Below are 21,213 nucleotides of genomic sequence, written 5' to 3'. Positions count from 1 at the left end.
ATCTTTCTGATGTCACCAGTCTAGATGAGCCCCATCACCCCCATGTACCTGCTCAGCCCCTGGGCTCATCTCTATTACTGCTTACATCATCCTGAAATATCATTTTATTTGACTTTATTTTCTGTCTTACTTAGAAGTAGGTTAACGACTATGAATCTGATGTCTGTGTACTTGTGCCTGGGACATCACAGCCTTCCAATACATTTTTGTGATATGTACTACCTTATACATATCTCTCCACTAACAGTTATCATAAAAAGCTATAGGAATACAGTCTTCTGTGTATTTAAGTCCACCCTGGGGAAGTTAGGAAAAGCTTCGCCCAAGAGGTGCCTTTGAACCTGAGAAAGAGCTTGCCAGGAAAAGGCCAAGGTAGGCACTCCTGCCAGAAGGGCCAAAAAATGAAAGCACAGAGTCAGGGAAATTGAGGCATGTGTGGGGGAACTGCTTGTTTCCAGGATGGGTGGGTTATAGAGCTCAGATTTATAGAGGTTTATAGAGGAAAGGTGGCTTGAGTCCGGACTGAGAAGGCCTGAGTACCATGAAAAAGGATAGGATCTTAGATAGAGGGACCCAGGTTGCAGTATGCTCAGATGAGGGATGGAGAATAACAATTTGGAAGAAAATGGTTGAGGGCAGTGGGAGCCATTAGGCAATCATCGTCTTGGTGCAGGTTGGAGGAGATGTTGGCCTGAGTCAGGTCGTGGCAGTGGAAATAGAGGTGAGGACCCCAAGATAGTGCTGGACTGGCCTGTTTACCCACTGGGCAATGGGTGTGAACCAGCTAGAGGCCTGGAACCAGCTCTGAGGGTTCCAGCATGGGTGACCGGTTCAGAAACAGCACAACTGCTTGGTAAGGCTAAAGTCTAACTTCTGGTGAGGCCACTAATAAATCCTGAAGGAAATAACAAACACCAAGCAGAGGGAGGTGAGGAGAAGAAAAATCCTGGAAAAGTGAAAACCTGGTTATCAGCCTTAATACTCATGTTATTCCGACAAAAGCCCAAACTATATTTTTATTCCCTTCTTACAGACAATTCTTTTACAAGACCGAGGTAAAAATAAGCCTGAATTTCTGTGAAACTCTTCATGCCCCTTGGGGAATAAAAAAGGTACATATAAATGGAATACAGTATCTGCCGGGTGAGTCACCAGAGCTATTTTGAAAGGGATTTGTCACATGGCAGTGGGAGGCAGAAAGGAGCAGAGATGAATCTGTAATGGGAGAAAAAGAGAAATGAGGTGAAAGAGGTTTAGAGTGGAGATCGGGGCACCCAAGCATGACTGAAAGGTGGTGTTTGATGAGGGAAGGTGAGGAAGAAGCCAAAGGGACTTTTTTTTTTTCTTTTTAGGGGAGGAAGTAGTAAAAATTTGAACAGACTGCTGAGGGTGGAAGAAGGCTAGAGGAATAACCTGGAGCTATTATTCTGGAGGCTAGGAAGGAAAATTAGAGGAATCTCAGCTAAGAGAAAGTTCCTCCTCATCAAAAGACATTTCAACCAAACACAAGTGATGTATGTTGACTTTCTGTCACACTCTGCTGCCTAGAGTAATTGTTAAGACTGGATTTATAATCTGCTTCTTTCCAAAACTTGTGATTTCTCTCATCAACATGGAACTGCTGAATGAAATATTTGAAAGAAGTTTCACCGTGTAGAATAAGGAAAGAAAAGACCACATGGCCTGACAGAGGTTATCTTACTTGGATTCACCAGGTGTTGTATGAAGGAAGAGTGACTTCCCTTTCTCTGAAGACTGGATGGAAGGTTGAGGGTTGGTTGGGTGGGGAGGTAGATGAGAGAGTAGAGTATTGGAGAACTAAACCCATCATAGGCAGTGGATGAAAGAGGGAGGGGCCATCATCTGATCTCTCTCTCTCTCGCTCTCTCTGGGGAAGAAACTTGTGTGGTTGCTAGGAGCCTTAGCTCTGCCTGGATTGTACACTGGCTCCACCACATACCATACAGGTGGCTGTGGGGAAATTCCTTAATTTCTCAGTGCCTCAGGTTGCCTCACTTATATAATCGGAATAATAATAATACTAGTGCCAAACTTGTGGGCTTATTGTGAGGGTTATAGCACTTAAAATAGAGCCTGGCACGTAGTACAGGCTCAGTAAATATCAGCTTTTGTTAACCTTAGTCAATGGAGTAGGATGCGGTAAAATGGAGGGTGGATGGAAAAGGGAATAGATACATCAAGCATCTTCAAGAGTTCCTGGTAGCTGACAATTTACTGGTTGAGATCTGTCTTTATCATTTAGGCAAGGCTTTTTAAAAATATTTTCTATAATTGCATATAACACATAAATCATAGAGTGGTCTATGTAATACTTATTCCATGAGAGCCTCCATTAAAAAAAAGACTCTATGGTCAAAAGTATTTAGGAAATGATCAAAACATCCCACTCCTCTTTGACATAGCACGTCAAAATCTCTAAGAAGTACTGTGGAATATATACCCATTAAATCTCACCTATCTCAGTGTTTCCTAAGGTTAATCTGAGCACAGAACCCCTCTCCATGTACTGTTTATTAATATCCCAGGATCACCTATTGAATACACATTCTTAAAGCATTTTTAGAGACCAAAAGTGTTTTTAGATCCATTATCCTGAAAGAATAATGCTACAATTCATTAACAGCATCAACACAATCAAACAGAGGAATTTGCTTAGGTCCCCTCACTTCTGGTGTCTCTGTAAGCTGCTAGAGACTGGAGTCCCATTTTTGGAAATGTCTGTTGTTTTGGAGTTTGCATGTGTGCTTGTGTGTGTGAATATGAGGTGCTTACAGACTCTTTGGCCCCTGTAGATTGTTAATTAACTGGTGCCATCTAAAGTGTCTACCTACCAGCACTCATTGAGTACTGTATTAGTCTGTTCTCATGCTGCTAATAAAGACATACCCGAGAATGGGTAATTTATTAAGTAATGAGGTTTAATTGACTCGCAGTTCAGCATGGCTGGGGAGGCCTCAGGAAATTTTCAGTTGTGGCAGAAGGGAAGCAAACATGTCCTTCTTCACATGGCTGCAGCAAGGAGAAGTGCCAAACAAAAGGGGGAAAAGCCCTTTAAAAAATCATCAGATCTCGTGAGAACTCACTCACTATCACAAGAACAGCATGAGAGTAAACTCCCCCATGATTAAATTACCTCCCACTGGGTCTTTCCTCTGACATGTGGAGATTATGGGAACTACAATTCAAGATGAGATTTGGGTGGGGACACAGCCAAACCATATCAAGTACCTATCTGAATAAGATGCCATACTAAGTATTCTTGGGGCCAAACCAGAATACTTGATGGATCCTAACTTTCCTCTTCCAGTGGCTTTGCTTAGGCTCTTCTTTGTGCCTGGAGAGCAACACTCTGCCTCCTCTTTCTTCCTTCTGCCATCATCAGCATCCATCTCAGATGCTACCTTCTCCAAGAAACCTTCCTTGTCCTTTGAACCAGATCTAATTCTGTGGCTTTTCTAAACATCGAGGCCTTTCTTTTTGCATTCATTTTATTCTTCCCTGAATTGTAGATATTTGTAAACTTCTCATCCCTCAAAAAAAGATCAGAAGTTCTTGGCAGCAGGAACTAAGTCTTATTAATCTCTATATTTCCTGTAGCACCTACAAGAGGGCTTTCCCATGGTCTGTGCTCAACACACAGTTGCTGAATTAGAACTAGTAAAAGGAACATAAGATCCAGTCCCTGCAACTTACGTATTACATTGTAGATGTAGAGGTAATACCTATGCATGAGGATATGATGACAGTGAAAGTCAGAGGTCACTGATTACTGCCTAGTTAATGGAACGGACTGAGGATGACAGTACATTTCTTTCATAATATCAACTCCAATTGATTGGTAGTGGCTGCAGACTTTCTGTGTTGAGTGAGACCTTGACATTACTTCCTGGCTCAGCAGGGAGTGCTGTGATCAGTTATTGATGTCCGCATTGTGCTGTAAGCTGGCTTGTGCAGGCCTGCTCTTAGATCATTCAGTGACTCTGGTATGGTCCATAGCATATGGGGCTCAGAGAAAGGGCAGTGACCTGTGGGCTGACTGGGTTGGTCAGTGAAAGTTTGCATCATGGATAAAGAGATTTTGACTGGGCCATGGAGGGTGAGTTAATTTAAAAGCCAAAGCAAATGGGAGAGGTAATGTAGGCAAAAAGGTGTGAAGGTGGAAGAGACCAAGATATTTTTGTTAATTATTTGATCGATTTGCTGTTTCTATTAGACTGTAAACTCCATGAAAGCAAGGCTCACTTTTGCTCTATTCATGGCTGTATGCTGACACCAGGCATAAAGCAAACACTCAGCAAATATGCACCAAGTGGGCAGGGAGTATGACCAAGAGAGTTAAGATGACAACTAGGTCCAAACAAGAATGGAGGAGAGGCGAGAGATGAATGAGAAGGTGACTTAGGAAAGGGTCCTTGAAGCTGAAGAATTAACTTTCTCTTGTAGGCATTTTGAAGAGTTAAAATTTTTTAGGAGAAAACTTGAGTTCCATTGAGATGTAAGTAGTATTTGTGTAATTTATCTCATAGCTGAATTAATCTAGTTCATTTAGAATCATTTTCTGTGGTTGGCCTCATCACTGAATCACATACCTGTGCCCACCCCAGTAAGAAATGCAAATCACGACAAATCATGGACATCCAGACAAATTGCTGGAGCTGCTCAGCTGAGGCTGAGCATCCTGGGTGCCTCAGTGGATCCATGTTACAGACAAGCAGGCCTTCTGCCAGTGGGCTGCAGGCCCAAGACACATAGTCATGAGCAGAGAAACCCAGAGCAAACGGTCTTCCTTATCCTTAATGACACCACCAGGGCAGCTTATACTTTGGGAAGAAGGTTCGTTTTGTATCTCAGGGCACCTTTAAGAAAGAGCTGTACTGTCAGGCCTTGAAACATTCCACATTAAATGGGTTGAGAGGGAAAAGTGGTTATTTATAAATCCACACCATTAACTTTAACCTGGGCTGAATAAATACAGGCCCTAGTGTATATTTTTTATTACAAACAGAATAGGCAAACTGATTATTAGTGTAGTATAATGATTGTTTTCATCATTTTTGTAATTATTTTTCTCCCTTGACTGGAATTCCCTAACTTATTCATTCATTACATCATTCAGATGTTGTGGCATGTTTGTAAGAAGTTGTCTTGGGTCTCGAGGAATGAGAATTATTTGAATATTTCAGTTGACAACAGCAGAGGAATCTAATGATTAGATGGGCTACACCTCGTTGAGATCAACAATCCTTTGATATGTGTCAATGGAACTGTGCTCTGTATGCTTGAATTAGAACTTATATTTACATAACTGAATGTGAATATACTAAAAAGTTTACATTCCATCTACCAGATTTGTAACATTTAGTAAAAACAACATTGGAGAGGAACATTAAATTCACAAGTGGGTTGCTTACTGCAGTTGAGATTTTGTTTCTTGATCTGGGTGCTGCTTATATAGGCCTGTTCAGTTCATGAAAATTCATGTATTTGTTAACTTATAATATGTGTACTTTTTTGATTTATATGTTACATGTCAATAAAAAGTTGAAAGGAATTCATTGCTTAGTTTCCTCTCTTAATCATGACGGATCATGTTTAAGACTGGAATTCATTAAGAACACAGGAGAGTTACATATGACAAAATTGAGAGAGCCAAATTTTAAAGGTGGAAGATTTAGGGTGGCTAGAAATGGAGGAAGATGGCCAATTTCTAGTCACATTCATTTTGAAAAATTAATTTTGTGGAGTTTATATAATATTAATCATGATCACCTGTGTGATTCCAAGAATAAAAAGCATTATAGGTAAAGATGAAAGATTAAGTGCTTGGAAGTTTTTTTCCTTCTAATCAATGCAGTGTTTCTCCATCTATCTTGTCAAATGCTAAGAAGCAATGTCAACAAGGATAGAAACGTTGCATGAAAGTGAAAAGATCCCAGTACACTCTGCTGAAACAACATCAAATACTCCTGTTTACAAATGTCCTTTTAAAAACATTCTTACTTGCACGAATTTACTAAAACTTCACAGCCAAAGGCAGGCGGGATGAGGTAGGAAGAAGGGCGAGAATGGTTGCAAAGTTTACAGACCACAGAGCCATGTAAACTCAGCCAGAGTTCTTTCTTTTGTGTGTTTCAAATGTTCTGTACTGAGTTTTCTAATTTTTATAATTAGAAAAGATGGAAACAAAACACACCCACAAACACTTATTGAGTGTCCATTCTATGTAAAACAGATCTCTGGCTGCACTGAACAGTGGAGACAATCGATAAACATTTTCTAATTGATTTGTGATCTCTTCCTCCAGCCAAATTCTTAGCTTTCTCTGAAATTCGATGGGGTAGGTTTTCCTAATCACAGGCAAGACTACAGTGACTCTTGCACTGTGTTTTCTCTCAAGACACCAGTAAATATTCTGTGTTTAAAGCTCTGATGACCTGAATATAGTCACAGAAGTCAAAATGTCATGATGAGGAGACAAATTACCCTTGGTTAGCACAGCCAGATCCAGAGCCCGTGAAGAGACTGGGGGTTATCCACAAGGATAAGGTCGAGGTGAATGATTTCTAACTCCAGCTCCTATCAAATAAATGTGATTCAGTGTTTTATGTGCAAATGTAGTGTTTCCCTTATCCTCTTATTGAAGAAGGATGCATGAGTGATGTCCAGGCTTGGACTCTGTGCCCTGCTACCATTGCCTACAGACTTCACAGCAGACTCTGACTAAAGACACTTCATAACAGTGTCTTGCAGGAGGAACCACAGAGATTCTGTATAAATTTTCTGCAAATTACTTAAAGTTGTAAAGACAGCTACAGATTAAGAAAAGAAAGGCTTCTCTCTCCTTGGTGACGGCTTTGGATTGGTATACAACAGCAAGCCTGAAATATGGAATCAGTTTCGCCCCCATCAGCCATGATTACGTCATGATGCATTTGTTTTTTAAGCATCATGTGAGGTTTGTGCTGAGCTCCCGCCTGGGGTTGAGATGGTTGGCTGTAGGATACTTATTCTTGCTTCCAACAGAAACCATAGTGATGACTTTAGTGATGGATGCCTCAGCTCCATCCTCTTGTTCCTCACCTTCTGGAACTCAGGAGAAGAGACTAGGGAGGATACGCCTGCTTGTCTTTCTGAGTAATTGGTATGATTCTTGGAGCAGCATTATCTTTTGTACAGCACCATCTCTGTATATTCAGAACTTGGGAAAAGGATAGGCACATCATAGGAGTTAGTAACAGTTTTCCCAGTGTGATTTAGAGAGGTGGATTATGCTGTCAATTGCTCTGAGAACCACCTTTCCTTGTTCCTCTCATTCTCTCTGGCACTGATATGCTTAGAGAATCCTGGGGTCACAACTGGGTTCATAAGTACCGTGTATCTTGGGAAGATTTCTAAAATATAAAAAGAAGATACAGAAGAAAGGAAACTGTAAAAACAGAGTCTTTTGACATTGAGATGGGCATTAGTGTAAATAAATATTTTACTCTTTTCTTGATTACATTTTGTGGGTACAGCTTTTGAGCAAAGACACAATTTAAAAAGGCATAGCTATCCACTGATTACACAAATAAATCACACGGATTGCTATGAAGAGGTGTAACAGATTATGCTCTGGAGGAAGAAAGAGATTGTGATGAATTGGTATCATCCATCTTAAATATTCCTACACTTCTAATCTTAATGTTAAATTGGATTTATGTAAGTGCTTGGAATTTTTAATTTTTCTGAAATGTGTTTATTTCAGGTTATAGGAAATGTATTTATTTCAGGTTATAGATTTATTTCAGGGTTGGCTTCTCTACAGGATGGAACAAGTGTGGGGAAGCCAGCATTGCAACTGCACTTCCTATTTTAGTACTACACAGATCTTGCTGATGTAAAAAAAAATCAAGCGATTCAAAATCATTAAGACCATTTTCTAGGATTTCAGAGGAAGAGAATAAACAAAACTTTGCTCAATGGGATTTGGTTTAACTGCTTTTCTTGGCATGCTCTCTTGGTGTAGTCAGTGTAGGACTTGGTGTAGTGAGTGTGGCTCCATGGCATTGGTGTCAGACATCATGGCCTTAAATTCCAGCTTGGATAATCATTGGCAGAGTGACCTTTAATAAACTGCTAAATCTCCCGAGCATCATTGTCTTTCTCTGTAAATAAGATGGCCTAACTTACATGGTGCTTGTAGGAATCAAATGAGATACAGTGATGAACAAATAGACAAGAGGCAAGACCCTGTCTTCATGGAACTTCTTTGTAGATGGGGTGGTCATGGGGAACTACACACAAGTGCACAACACACACACACATATCAATCAAAGTGTGCCACGAGGTGATGAATACTACAAAGAAAAACAAAGCAAGGTAATAGGATAGGGATGATGTGGGGGTAAAGGGAGGAAGGAGCAGTGCTCTACTTTAAATAGAATGTGGTCAGGGATGTCTTCTCTGATAATACGCAGGAAACCTGAATGAAGTGAGAGAGTGGCCATGAGGATATATCAGGGAAGAATATTGGTTGTAGAGGGGAGGAATATGCAAAGGTCCTGAGGCAGGAATATGATTGATGTGCTGAAGAGCAGCAAGAAGACCCGAGTGACCAGGACTGGTGACAGGGAGGAGAGTCGTATATGGGGACTCAGCAAGCTCGTGGAGCATTGCAAGGCTTTGTCGGCCATGGAAGGACTGTGGGTTTATCTGAGGGAACCACTGGATCTGTTTGAGCAATGCCATGATGCAATTTGTTTTTCTGCTAGCCGCATAAAGAGTAAATTCTAAGGAGTCAAGGCTAAAAACAGAGATTCCAGTTAGACTATTAAAATAATCCAGGCAAGAGACGATAGTGGCTGGGATGTTTAGCAGAAGAGATGGTGTAAAAATGATCTTATTTGGGACTTTTTGGGTCTGTATTTTCAACAACATTGTTGTGCTATAATTTATATACCATAAAATTTATCCACATTAAATGTACAACTAATGTTTTCAGCACAGTTACAGAGCTGTGTGATTGTCACCACAAGCCAGTTTCAGAACATTTCTATCACTCCCAAAAGGTCCCTCATTCCCATTTGCGTTTAATTCTTTCTCCCACTCCCAGTCCCAGGCAGCTACTAATCTCCTTTCTGTCCCTAGAGATTTGCTTTTCTTTGACATTTCATATAAATGGAATTGATATATGTAGCCTTTTGAGTCTTGCCTATTTTCACTTAGCATTCTATTTTTTGAGACCCTTCTATGTTGTACGAGGTAGCAGTAGTCTATTTCTTTGTTTCTGAATAGTATTCCATTACATGAATACGCCACATTTTGTTCATCTATTTACCAGTAAATTGGTATTTGGAAAGTCCTACTTTATGGCTAATATGAACAATGCTGCTGTGAATATTCGTGTACAAGTATTTGTGAGGACATATGTTTTCATTCTTCTTGAGTAGATACCTAGCAGTGGAATTGCTGGGTCTTACTGTAAGTCTGTGTTCAACTTGTTAAGAAAGTGAAAAACTGTTTTCCAAAGTGACTATATCATTTTACTTGACCTTTAAACAACATGTAAAGTTTTAGGTTTCTCTACATCCTTACCAAAACCAGTGAAAAAGAACATGTACAAAGGATAGTGGATGGCTGATCCATTGCAAATGTAGAAAAAGTAGAGGAATTTATCAGGAGAGCTTCATGTGGGTTGGAAGGTTTGGTGGTTGGAGCATGATGGGGCTTGCTTTTGATGGAACTTACTGTTTCCAGGGTCATCAGTTGAGAGTGGAAAGGAGGAAAGAAATGCATTGTTAGCTTGGAAAGAAAGAAGAAAGCAAGAAATTGACATCTAGAAGAGTGGCAGAGCTACAGAACTAGGGAAATGTGGTTAGACTGAAGGAGGGAGAGGAGCAAGGACATTTTCGGTGTATGCAAGGGAGTTAGTAATGCTAAGCTGGGAAAGGAGATGAGTGAGGATGTTAAGGAGTGACAGTCAGTGCAAAGGTGGTAAAGTCAAAATATTTGGGGACTTAGTGGGGCTGAAGAACTGTTGGGATTAAGATACAAGAAAGAAGGAGATACAAAGATAGGGCGTGCTGGTCAGGAACCAAGGTAATGCATGAGATGCCATGCACTGGTGATGACAATGTATGGTCATGAGAGATTCCAGTTAGACTATTAAAATAATCCATGCAAGAGACGATAGTGGCTGGGATGGTTAGCAGAAGAGATGGTGTAAACATGATCATATTTGGGACTGAAATAGGGTCTGAAATAGGGTGGAAAGAAGAGATCAGACCAATATTTAAAAACAAATAGTCTGCATGGATAGTGAAATAAGCAAGAATTATAGTAGAAGTAATGATGGAGAGACGAGAACCACATGCTAAAATATTCAAATAATGAAGGCAAGGATGTTTGGATTCTGGAGAGGGCTGCAACAGGAGAGGAATCTGGTTTCTGGTCGTATTACCTCAAGATCTTATCTTCAAAGTCTCTGTGTAGGGAAGGTGAGGGCAAAGGAGAAATAGTGGTTTGGAAACAGCAATAAAATGCAAGAAGGATGCTTAATCTGTTTTCAGACTCGCTGTATATGAAGTATGGGAAGCAAAAACTCTGCCAGGTGCCCGGTACAAAGCAGCTCCCTTTTGTAGTCGGTAGTAGAGGTTCTCGAGGTCTGGATCTCTTACTTTTTAAATTAATTCTTTGCCTTAACAAAATCTGTTGTGGCTTGGCATTTGCATTGCTTTAAATCCACTTTTAAGCATATTAATATTTTGGTTTGTTTTAAATGGCACTAAATATGTCCTGGGACACGAAACACACAGAAACATTCTTACACATATACACACACCCACACACTCACATGCACAGATCTTCAAGAATATTCACCAAGCAACTAAAAAAAAATGTCATTTTTCCTCAGAGTTACACATTTTGGGGGTGAGATGGCTGGTTCAAGTTAGTTCTCTTTCTGTGGCTGTGAACTTATATTTTCTCTATGTAAAGCTATTAGCTATAAAGTTATAACTATCAGAGGAATAAAAACTGGTACACGAATTCTCCATTTCCTTTTTTTATATTATTATACTTTAAGGTCTGGGATACATGTGCAGAACGTGCAGGTTTGTTACATGGGTATACATGTGCCATGGTGGTTTGCTGAACCCATCCACCTCTCATCTACATTAGGTATTTCTCCTAATGCTGTCCCTACCCTAGGTCCCCACTCCCCAACACGCCCCTGTGTGTGATGTTCCCGTTCCTGTGTCCATGTGGTCTCATTGTTCAACTCCCAGTTATGAGTGACCACATGCAGTGTTTGGTTTTCTGTTCCTATGTTAGTTTGCTGAGAATGATGGTTTCCAGCTTCATCCATGTCCCTGCAGAGGACATGAATTCATCCTTTTTTATGGCTGCATAGTATTCCATGGTATATATGTGCCACATTTTCTTTATCCAGTCTATCATTGATGGACATTTGGGTTGGTTCCAAGTCTTTGCTATTGTGAATAGTGCTGTAATAAACATACATGTGCATGTATCTTTATAGTAGAATGATTTATAATCCTTTGGGTATATATCCAGTAATGCGATTGCTGGGTCAAATGGTATTTTTAGTTCTAGATCCTTGAGGAATTTCCACACTGTCTTCCACAATGGTTGAACTAATTTACACTCCCACCAACAGTGTAAAAGCATTCCTATTTCTTCCCATCCTCTCCAGCATCTATTGTTTCCTGATTTTGCTGTTGTTGTTGTTTGAGGTGGAGTCTTGCTGTGTCACCCAGGCTGGAGTGCAGTGGTGTGATCTTGGCTCACTGCAACCTCCACCTCCCGGGTTTAAGCCATTCTCCTGCCTTAGCCTGCCAAGTAGCTAGGATTACTGACGCCTACCACCACACCTGGCTAACTTTTTGTATTTTCAGTAGAGACAGGGTTTCGCCACGTTGGGCAGGCTGGTTTTGAATTCCTGACCTTGTGATCTGCCTGCCTTGGCCTCCCAAAGTGCTGGGATTACAGGTGTAAGCCACCGCGCCCTGCCTGTTACCTAACATTTTAATGATTGCCATTCTAACTGGCATGAGATAGTATTTCATTGTGGTTTTGATTGGCATTTCTCTAATGACCAGTGATGATGAGTTTTTTCTCGTGTTTGTTGGCTGCATAAATGTCTTCTTTTGAGAAGTGTCTCTTCATACCCTTTGCCCACTTTTTGATGGAGTTGTTTTTTTCTTGTAAATTTAAGTTCCTTGTAGATTCTAAATATTAGACCTTTGTCAGGTGGATAGATTGCAAAAATTTTCTCCCATTCTGTAGGTTGTTCACTCTGATGAGTTTTCCCAATACCATTTATTAAATAGGGAATCCTTTCCCCATTGCTTGTCTTTGTCAGGATTGTTAAAGATCAGATGGTTGTAGACGTGTGGCATTATTTCTGAGGCCTCTGTTCTGTTCCACTGGTCTATATATCTGTTTTGGTACCAGTACCATGCTGTTTTGGTTACTGTAACCTTGTGGTATAGTTTGAAGTCAGTTAGCATGATGCCTCCAGCTTTGTTCTTTTTGCTTAGGATTGGTTCTGTATGAAATTTAAAGTAGTTTTTTTCTAATTCTGTGAAGAAAGTCAATGCTAGCTTGATGGGGATAGCATTGAATCTATAAATTACCTCGGGCAGTATGGCCATTTTCATGAATTGATTCTTCCTATCCATGAGCATGGAATGTTTTTCCATTTGTTTGTGTCCTCTCTTAGTTCCTTGAGCAGTGGTTTGTAGTCCTTCTTGAAGAGGTCCTTCACATCCCTTGTAAATTGTATTCCTGGGTATTTTATTCTCTTTGCAGTAATTGTGAATGGGAGTTCACTCATGATTTGGCCCTCTGTTTGTCTATTATTGGTGTATAGGAATGCTTGTGACTTTTGCACATTGATTTTGTATCCTGATACTGCTGAAATTGCTTATCAGCTTAAGGAGATTTTGGGCTGAGATGATGGGGTTTTCTAAATATACAATCATGTCATCTGCAAACAGAGACAATTTGAATTCTCCATTTTCTGATGTTATATTCCCTAGTGTCCCAGATATCATCAGCTTTTAGTTATAATATTGTCCTAGCAGTGTTAATGCTGGGACTGCCAGGCATTAATGCCATACCTGAACCTCTTGCTAAGCCCCTTTCCCCAGGATTTCTGGAACTTCTCCAGTGATCTTTTACACCTACCCTTGAAAGTCCTGCTTGTATCTCCCTGTGGCCTCTGTTGCTGTGGGAGCCAGCTGCCCTCATGGCTAGTGGAACCTCTATTCCTCCATATTCTGTGAGGTGTGTGCCAAGCTGAGTGCTGGTTTTCTCCTGCTTGAATCCATCACATGGTGTAGACCCTTGGCAATTGACGTGGACCCTTGATGCTCTTTGGATATAAGAAAGAGAATGTGCACTCCTTCTAGTTGTTAGGAATTGGGAGGGTCCCACAAGAGAATTGCTTGAGTCCTGACATGTTAAAGAGAGGATCATTTTTCAGTAAATTCCATAATCCCTTTTCTCCTAGCCTCATGCATCTATTTATCAGGGCAGCTGAGTTAAGGCAATTTCCAAACAGCTTTGTCATAAAGAATGTAGAAACTGTGACTCCCCTCCCACTTTGAGACCCTGTTGCTGAGTCTATTCATCATAATTGAGTTCTTTTTTAAAATGTCAGATTCTGTCCCATGGCCCTACAATCTCTCACTGCAACCTGACTTCAGTGACAGCCTCTTCCACCCAGTCCCTAAAGCAAAGGGAGTCCTTTAGCAATTTCTGCATATATCTCGGTGCCAATTGTGGATCCTGTGTAAGTTTTTTCTTCTTTCTCTCAATTTTTCTGACTCCACCCCACCCTCGGCCTCACTGGCACTGCTGTGGATCAGGGGATGGAAGTAGATGCTTAGTGGGAGGGGTGTTGCCACCTCCACCATAAAGGAACACCTACTGACATCTCATTATGCCTCTGTTCCATCAGATCAGACAATAGAATCTCATCTAGGCACAAGCTGAGGCAAAAATTCATATTATGAGCATAGGGACCTTCACAAAGAATGGGTAGAACCTAGACCTAGGCACATTCCATTTCCTATCACTTTTGACTCAACTGGGTTAGACCCAAGTTACTCAGTCTGATGTAAATCACAACTTCCTTTCAGTCTTAGTTCTCATTGATCATACTTCCAGTAGGTCCCGGGTAGCCCAGTAGGCCATTGTTATTAAAAAGCATATGGTTTTCAAGCATTTTTTTCTCACAAGTACTTACAAATGTATCCCCCTCAAAATGTAAAAGGTAAAATTATGATAATAGTAAACCTAGAGAACGCACAATAGTAAAAAAAAAAAAAAATCAATGATCTTATAATCCACAGATTTCATGGAGTTGTTACTATTTCTATTTTGCTTTCCCCTCATGCCTCTGTGATTTCTTAAAAATTGAATTGGGGATCATATGTAATTTCATACTTTCCTCTAAAAATATTAAGTGTTATAAAACCAGAGATTTAAGATTCTATTATTGATTAATTTGATTGAATAAGTAAAAAGACAAAATAAAATTTTATTATAGCTAATATAAAACATCTCCATTACTGATTTTTCTTTGAAGCAATCTTGGAAGCTTCTTTCAGAGGCTGACCCTTTCGTCATCTACAACTTCATCTACCACCCCAAGAAAAAGAAAAAACAGTGAAATAAAAAAATGTGAGGTGACATTTTCAATTTTTGTCCTGCCTCAATGTAACGGAAACCCTTTGCCTTCACTTCCAGTGAGTAAGTGGCCAGTTGCTATGATTGGTAGGTTCCATTGCGACCCTGAGATGCTGGGAAAGGGACAAATCATAAATGCTACTCAATAATTCTGATTTTAGTGAGATTTTAATCTCCACCCAGGAGATGCCTGCAAAATGATTCACTGGTGCTTTGAACAGGGTTGGCCAACTCTTATTTCAAGAGAATTGAGAAAAGGGGATTTATGATGACACAGTCTGCCTGTTTTCCAGGCTGATGTTTGCAATTTGTTTTTGAGAGCAGGTCAGTTCTGCTGCTATTTCATTCTCCTGGCAGGCCTTTGCCTTCCACACGGCAGGGTCACTTCATGTAGGAAATTAGCTAACAAACTTGAGATTGGCAAGAAAGACAGGCACATAAATTCGATGTAATAAAGAATGCATTAAGGCAAACTTCCTTCAAAAACAAAAAATACGCACTTATTTTTGACTTATATGTACAATGACAATGGGTTATATGAATAAAGGGCTCATACATGCTGATTTCTAGAATGACTGCTGTCCCACTATCCTTTTTCATTTTACCCCTCTAACACCTCCTCTTTCATGCTTAAATTGGGAACAGAAATGTAAAAATTAAGCATGACAGGAAAAATTGTTCATCTGGTTCAGGAGGAGCTGAGACAAATTGTAAGTTAACAATCTGACAGGTAAAGCTGCTGCTCTTCTGAAATTTACTGTCCAATTTTGCAGCTCAAATTGGATTACAACTTTTTGTATCCAGTGCCGTTTTACAAAAGGAAAGTATTCAGGCTGATCTTGCTCTGTGACTTGAAGCCTACTGCCCTGCCCTGCCCTGTCTTGCAAGGCAAACTAGGCAGATAAGTCCCATGCATAGCAGTACTGATAATGGACCATGGAGCTAAGGGCCTCTCTTATTCCTTTCACAAGCCAGTAGCACACATGGTTGGTGAATTTGCCATTTTTTGTGATCGTCAGAGAGTCATATATAGCAAATATATATTTCAGTCGACAAGCAAAAGTGTGCAAGAAACAACTTTCTTTGTTTTCCAAATCTCTACTTAATGTTATTTTCAAGCCCATTTCACTAAGATTGAACAATGTAGTCTCAATCAATTTGGAGTCTCCTCTTCCTCCTGCCATTCTAACCCTAGACTTGAGTCTAAGTCTCAGGCGATATGAGTAAGGCTGACACTTCCTGACAAGAGCTCATCCCAACCTTGGTGCACACAGGTACCCACTGTTCCATACGGGTCGTCACTGGGACATCCCTAAGTCATGTCCACGTGACTCTTTCCTCTACTTCTGAACTATGGAGTTATCCTGCTGCTTTTGTGCCCCATTAGGGGTTCCAGAATTTCTGGTAGGGGCCTAAAGCTCTAGCAGAAATTGCTATCCATCTGCATAGTATGTGGTCCTGTCCAGAAGAGCAATCCTCTTGCTCATCTCATTATCCAAGACCTAGTTCATGCCTCACATACTCCACGAGTCCTCTCCTTTTAACTCAGAAGCCCATTTTTCTCTTTTTTCCCTTTAAGATCCTGTAGCACTGGGCCGGGCTCATGCCTGTAATCCTAGCACTTTGGGAGGCCAGGGGGTGGGGGTGTGGATTGCCTGAGGTCAGGAGTTCGAGACCAGCCTGGTCAACATGGTGAAACCCCATCTCTACTAAAAATACAAAAATTAGCCGGGCCTGGTGGCGGGCGCCTATAATCCCAGCTACTCGAGAGGCTGAGGCAAGAGAATTGCTTGAATCCGGGAGGCAGAGGTTGCAGTGAGCCAAGATCATGCCATTTCACTCCAGCCTGGACAAAAGAGCAAAACTCTGTCTCAATAAATAAATAAATAAATAAATAAATAATAAATAAAAAGAAAAATAAAAAGATCCTGTAGCGCTCATCTAGCACTTGTTATGAAGGAACTGTCTTATCGTTGAGCTTTCCATGAATGCTTGCAGGACATTTTAGGGATAGGCTTCATCACCTTTACAGTCTAATGAGCATCCTTATGCCTTCCTCATATAAATTAGTACTCCATCTTGAAGTTGAAAAGTCCACATGCTCATGTAGAGAGGCAAAGAAAGGAACCACAGGTAATGGGAGAAGAATGAAGGTTCACGTTGTAGGTTATACAGATCATGCATCAACAAGTAAAAAAACATGCCACACATATATTTTATCTTCTGCACTACATTAATAAGCTCAAAGGCAACGTCTCTGTATTAACCATCTTTTGTTTATTTCAGCCCAATGACTCATTTGATGGATGATAGTTGTGCTGTACGCTGACCCAATTACAAGTGCAATGAAATCACAAGGAGGAAATTAAAAAATAAAAATTCCCACCAGAATATTTATTCTCAAGATAAATCGGGAAACAGTATCTATGAATATGATTAATAGATAAGCCCAAAGATGATTCCTCTATCATCCCTTTATTGGTAACTCACAGCAAGTTTGGTTCAATTCAGTCTAAGTTTGTTGACTTTCTACATATTGCTGCTGTATGAGTCTCTGATGATACAGAGAAGAGACAGACATGATTGTGGGATTACAGTGCTTGGAATTTCTTAGCAGGTGGGCATGCTACATAGATATAAATATGCATACAGATATTCAAGAAACTATTATTTTCTTAAATAAAATACTCATTTTTGAGGACAGTGCCCCAAGAGGTATTTTAGTTGGAGAAAAAAAACATATATATAAGGTATGGTGCTTTCAGGTGGGCTGGAAGTGGGCCACAACTTCTCAAGCCAGGAAGCTCATCCAAAAACAAAACAGATGCTGTTTAGGGGTAGTTAACTAAGGAGCAATTTTATGCTAAGGTGCAGTTTTATGCTAAGGAGCAATTTTATGCTGTATACAGACCTTTATTAAAAATCCAAAGGTTCGCTCTTATTTGGGCAGGTCTTGAATTGGGTACACATACATGTGCATAATTATCTAAACCCAGGCATTTTCAAAAGCAAAAGGGGCACTATTAATAATTATGCTGTGACGAAAGAAGGCATAAACCTGAAAGTATGGCTTTCCAAGTCTTGCGGAACTGACTGTCAGAGTTAATGAAAATAATATAAGGGCTAACTAAAACAAACAATGACACCTCTGAAACAAACCTCTCCTGAATGGAATATCACAGCTGCCATAGAAGTAGTCATTTCCCATTTGTGGTAAGAATGAACAGGTCTCCCCAGAATGATTCTACAAACATATTTGCTTCCTCCAGAATTCACTGTTTGCAAATTCCCTGACCTGGGGGTTTACTGTTCCCAGATCTGAAGTTATCACAATATTTACCTGGTCTTGGGCTGATAGGAAAAAAAACTTTAGAAAGATGACGAATATTAGATACCAAGGAAACAGTATTATTTGAGTGTGTTTCTTTGCATGAGGCATTGAATTTGTGAGTGATGCTGAGGTTTGAATGTATATTTATGTAACTTCACTGTAGGCTATTTTAATAGCATTACATGTTATTCCTTTTATAAAATAGTATATAATACTTCTTGTAGATCATTTTAAAAATACAAAAAAATACAGAAGAAAATAGAATCATATGTAAACCCTAGAGAGAGAACATTTTGCTATCTTTCCATTGGTGTATTTCATGTAGTTGAGATTATACTGTACATGGAGTTTTTTCCTCCCTTTCCATCTACTATTATACTATCTTAATGCAATTATTATGCAATATTCAATAATGATATCTAATGTTTATGGATGCTAATATATATGATATAATTTAAACCATGTGACAGTCCTACAAGGTAGGCATGTTCGTGAACCCATTTTGCAGATGAAGAAACTGGGCAGTTTGGTAAGGGAATTTGTTCAAGGTTTCACTACACTTAAAACAGATCTTGGGATTGAACCAAATCTAAATGATACCAGAGTTCAGTTCCTTAACCAACAGGCTGTGCTGTATCAGTTAAGTTTTTGTTCTGAAAATAGAAGCCACTCTAAGTTGTTTTCACTATAAAGGAATCTGACATAGGGAATAAGGCTTATACAACCTTTATATATGCCTCCCATTGGAAGGAAACAATGGTCAGGATGGCTCTAGATCTAGAAACACAGACATTGCAGTGATATCACTACTACTGAGCTTAGCTGCTTGCAGCACCTGGGAGCTGCTGACAAAGCCCCACATCAGCCATTTGCTGATACCCAGACACATGCCTAGATCTTCTACTAGAAGCAATGGCCCATCTTTTCCTTCTGCTTTGCAAACTTCACAAAGCGCCACCCCAATGATGTTCAAACAGGGACTTGAGAAACGTGATTTCCATGCTTTCAGCCCCTGTCGTACAAGGGGAAAGCTTAGAAGGACAGAAAGGATACTGAACATCCACAGATAATATCAGGCTCACAGGTTATGAGACAAACCATGATTTACCTAATTTTTTCTATCATTGTGCATTTAGGTTGTTTCCTAGCCTGTGGCTACACATTTCACTGGCTCATATGCCCACCTGCATATATATTTTAGCCACACACACAATTTCAGTTCTCCCAGGGAGAACTGAATATACAGGTGGGCATATGACCCAGGCAGAACTGAAATTGGAGTATGTGGTTAAGATATATCCCAGGTGAGCTCACAAATGTTCTGCTCTTCCACTCCTGGCCCCCTGCTGATGCTTACTGTCCAAACAGCCGCTTGAGGGCAGCACCTCCCCACTACCACAGATGCTGGCACCTGGCATGGTGATGCTGGCTTGTCTCCCTAGGCTAGGTCTCCTTATCTTCCCAAAGCTGCAGACCCTCAGGTTGCTAAGGCACATCGTCATCCGTCTGTGCTGAACCCAACCAAGGTTCTTCACCAAGTGAAGAATGCTCTGCATTAAGTCTTCTAACTTCTTCCCTGAGTACTAAACAGAGTTTTCAGGCCTCTGTGTCTCATTCATGGAAACAGCTTCTTTAGTGTCTGAGGGTGATTCTCTCTCCCCTTGTGGCTAGACTGAGCTATGGGCCTGGTCAGAGGCAGATGTCTCATTGCCTGCCATCTACTCATCTCTATCGCTTGATGCCCAATCTCTGAGAAATTCTTTCCTTGATGAAAATCAACTCATGGGAAAAAAAAACTCCAGTTAACTGCCAGCTCTGACACTTCACAACACACGCATTTATTGTTTGAACCCTTAGGTTCAGAAACTTTCTATGTATCTACTGCTACAATGAAAATTTTGGCCATCACTCTTTGTTCACATTCTCTCCTTAGAGAAGGCTGTGATACATATTGGCAAATTTCTTCCAAAAGATCACACCAATTTATGCTTTCACCATCCAGTGACAGTGCCTGTATTTGTACCCTGGTCACTGCACTCTCCACTGAATGGTATTTTATCTATCTAAGGAGACATTATATTTATGTGTGTGTCCATGCATATATATATTTATATGTGTGTGCGTGTATATATGTATAAGGGTGTGTATTTCCCTCAGGATGTTCTTCGCTCCATATTAAAATAAATCATGCCCCAATTCTCTCTGCTATATCCTTGAAACCCAAAACACTGAGCTGTCCAAAAATGTGAGAATGGCAACAGCCCCAACATATCTGTTTAGTCCATTGTAACTGTGATCATTGCAGTTGCTGATTGATTGCAAGGTATTCTTCCAGAGGTTGAAGGGGTATATCGCTAAGGAGTAGGTTTAACTTCAAGTGACCAAAAAGCCAAAATAATAGTGGCTTAAACTAGATAGATTTTTTTCTCTGTCCTCTAGGGACAAAATCAGTAGTTAACCAGGCCAAGGCTGGTATGAGATCCCTGGAACCCAGGTTCTTTTCATTTGTAATTCTCAAGTTTGCATCCACTTTCCATCCAGCAAGAAGAAGAAAAGAAGATGTGTTTCTTCCTTCAAAAGACATTTTCTAGAAGCTGTATGCATAACCCCAAGAATATAGGTAAGTTCAGCTGCAAGAAAGTATGGGAAATTCAGTCTTTATTCTATGTAATTGTTTTCCAGCTAAAAATAAGAGGAGTTAAGTAAAGAATAGATATAAAGAGACAAACAGAAGTCTCTCACCTGGAGGTATATGATATGATGTCTGTTCTTAAATTACCCACAATTTACTTATTTCCTGGAAAGCCAGTGTTCCTCTTTTATATGGTAAACAAAATGTTGTGGATAATGGCCTATTTCTTTCTTTCTTTTAATTATAGTCTGATTTTCCTTTGACATAGATTATAGTTTCAGAGATGCTTCACATTCATTTTGGACTTCAAGTGGCTGAAGTTTCTCATACTTTACTTTGTTTCCTAGCCAGGCTCTCTGTCTGGCCATTATTTAATCTTAGAATAAACACTCAAATGCAGCTGGTAAGTTGTGAGCCTGAAGGTTTGTTTCATATCTTTTCCTTGACAAAAGAAGGATGAAACTGTACTAAAACACAAGGAAGTAAAGAAACTGAGAAAGAGGGAAATGAAGAAAATGAGTATAACCTCCATTAT

The sequence above is a fragment of the Pongo pygmaeus genome, chromosome 1 (assembly GCF_028885625.2).
Source record: "Pongo pygmaeus isolate AG05252 chromosome 1, NHGRI_mPonPyg2-v2.0_pri, whole genome shotgun sequence".
In the NCBI taxonomy this organism is placed as follows: Eukaryota; Metazoa; Chordata; class Mammalia; order Primates; family Hominidae; genus Pongo; species Pongo pygmaeus.
The sequence above is the reverse complement of the archived record's forward strand: the minus strand, read 5'-3'. Positions refer to the sequence as shown.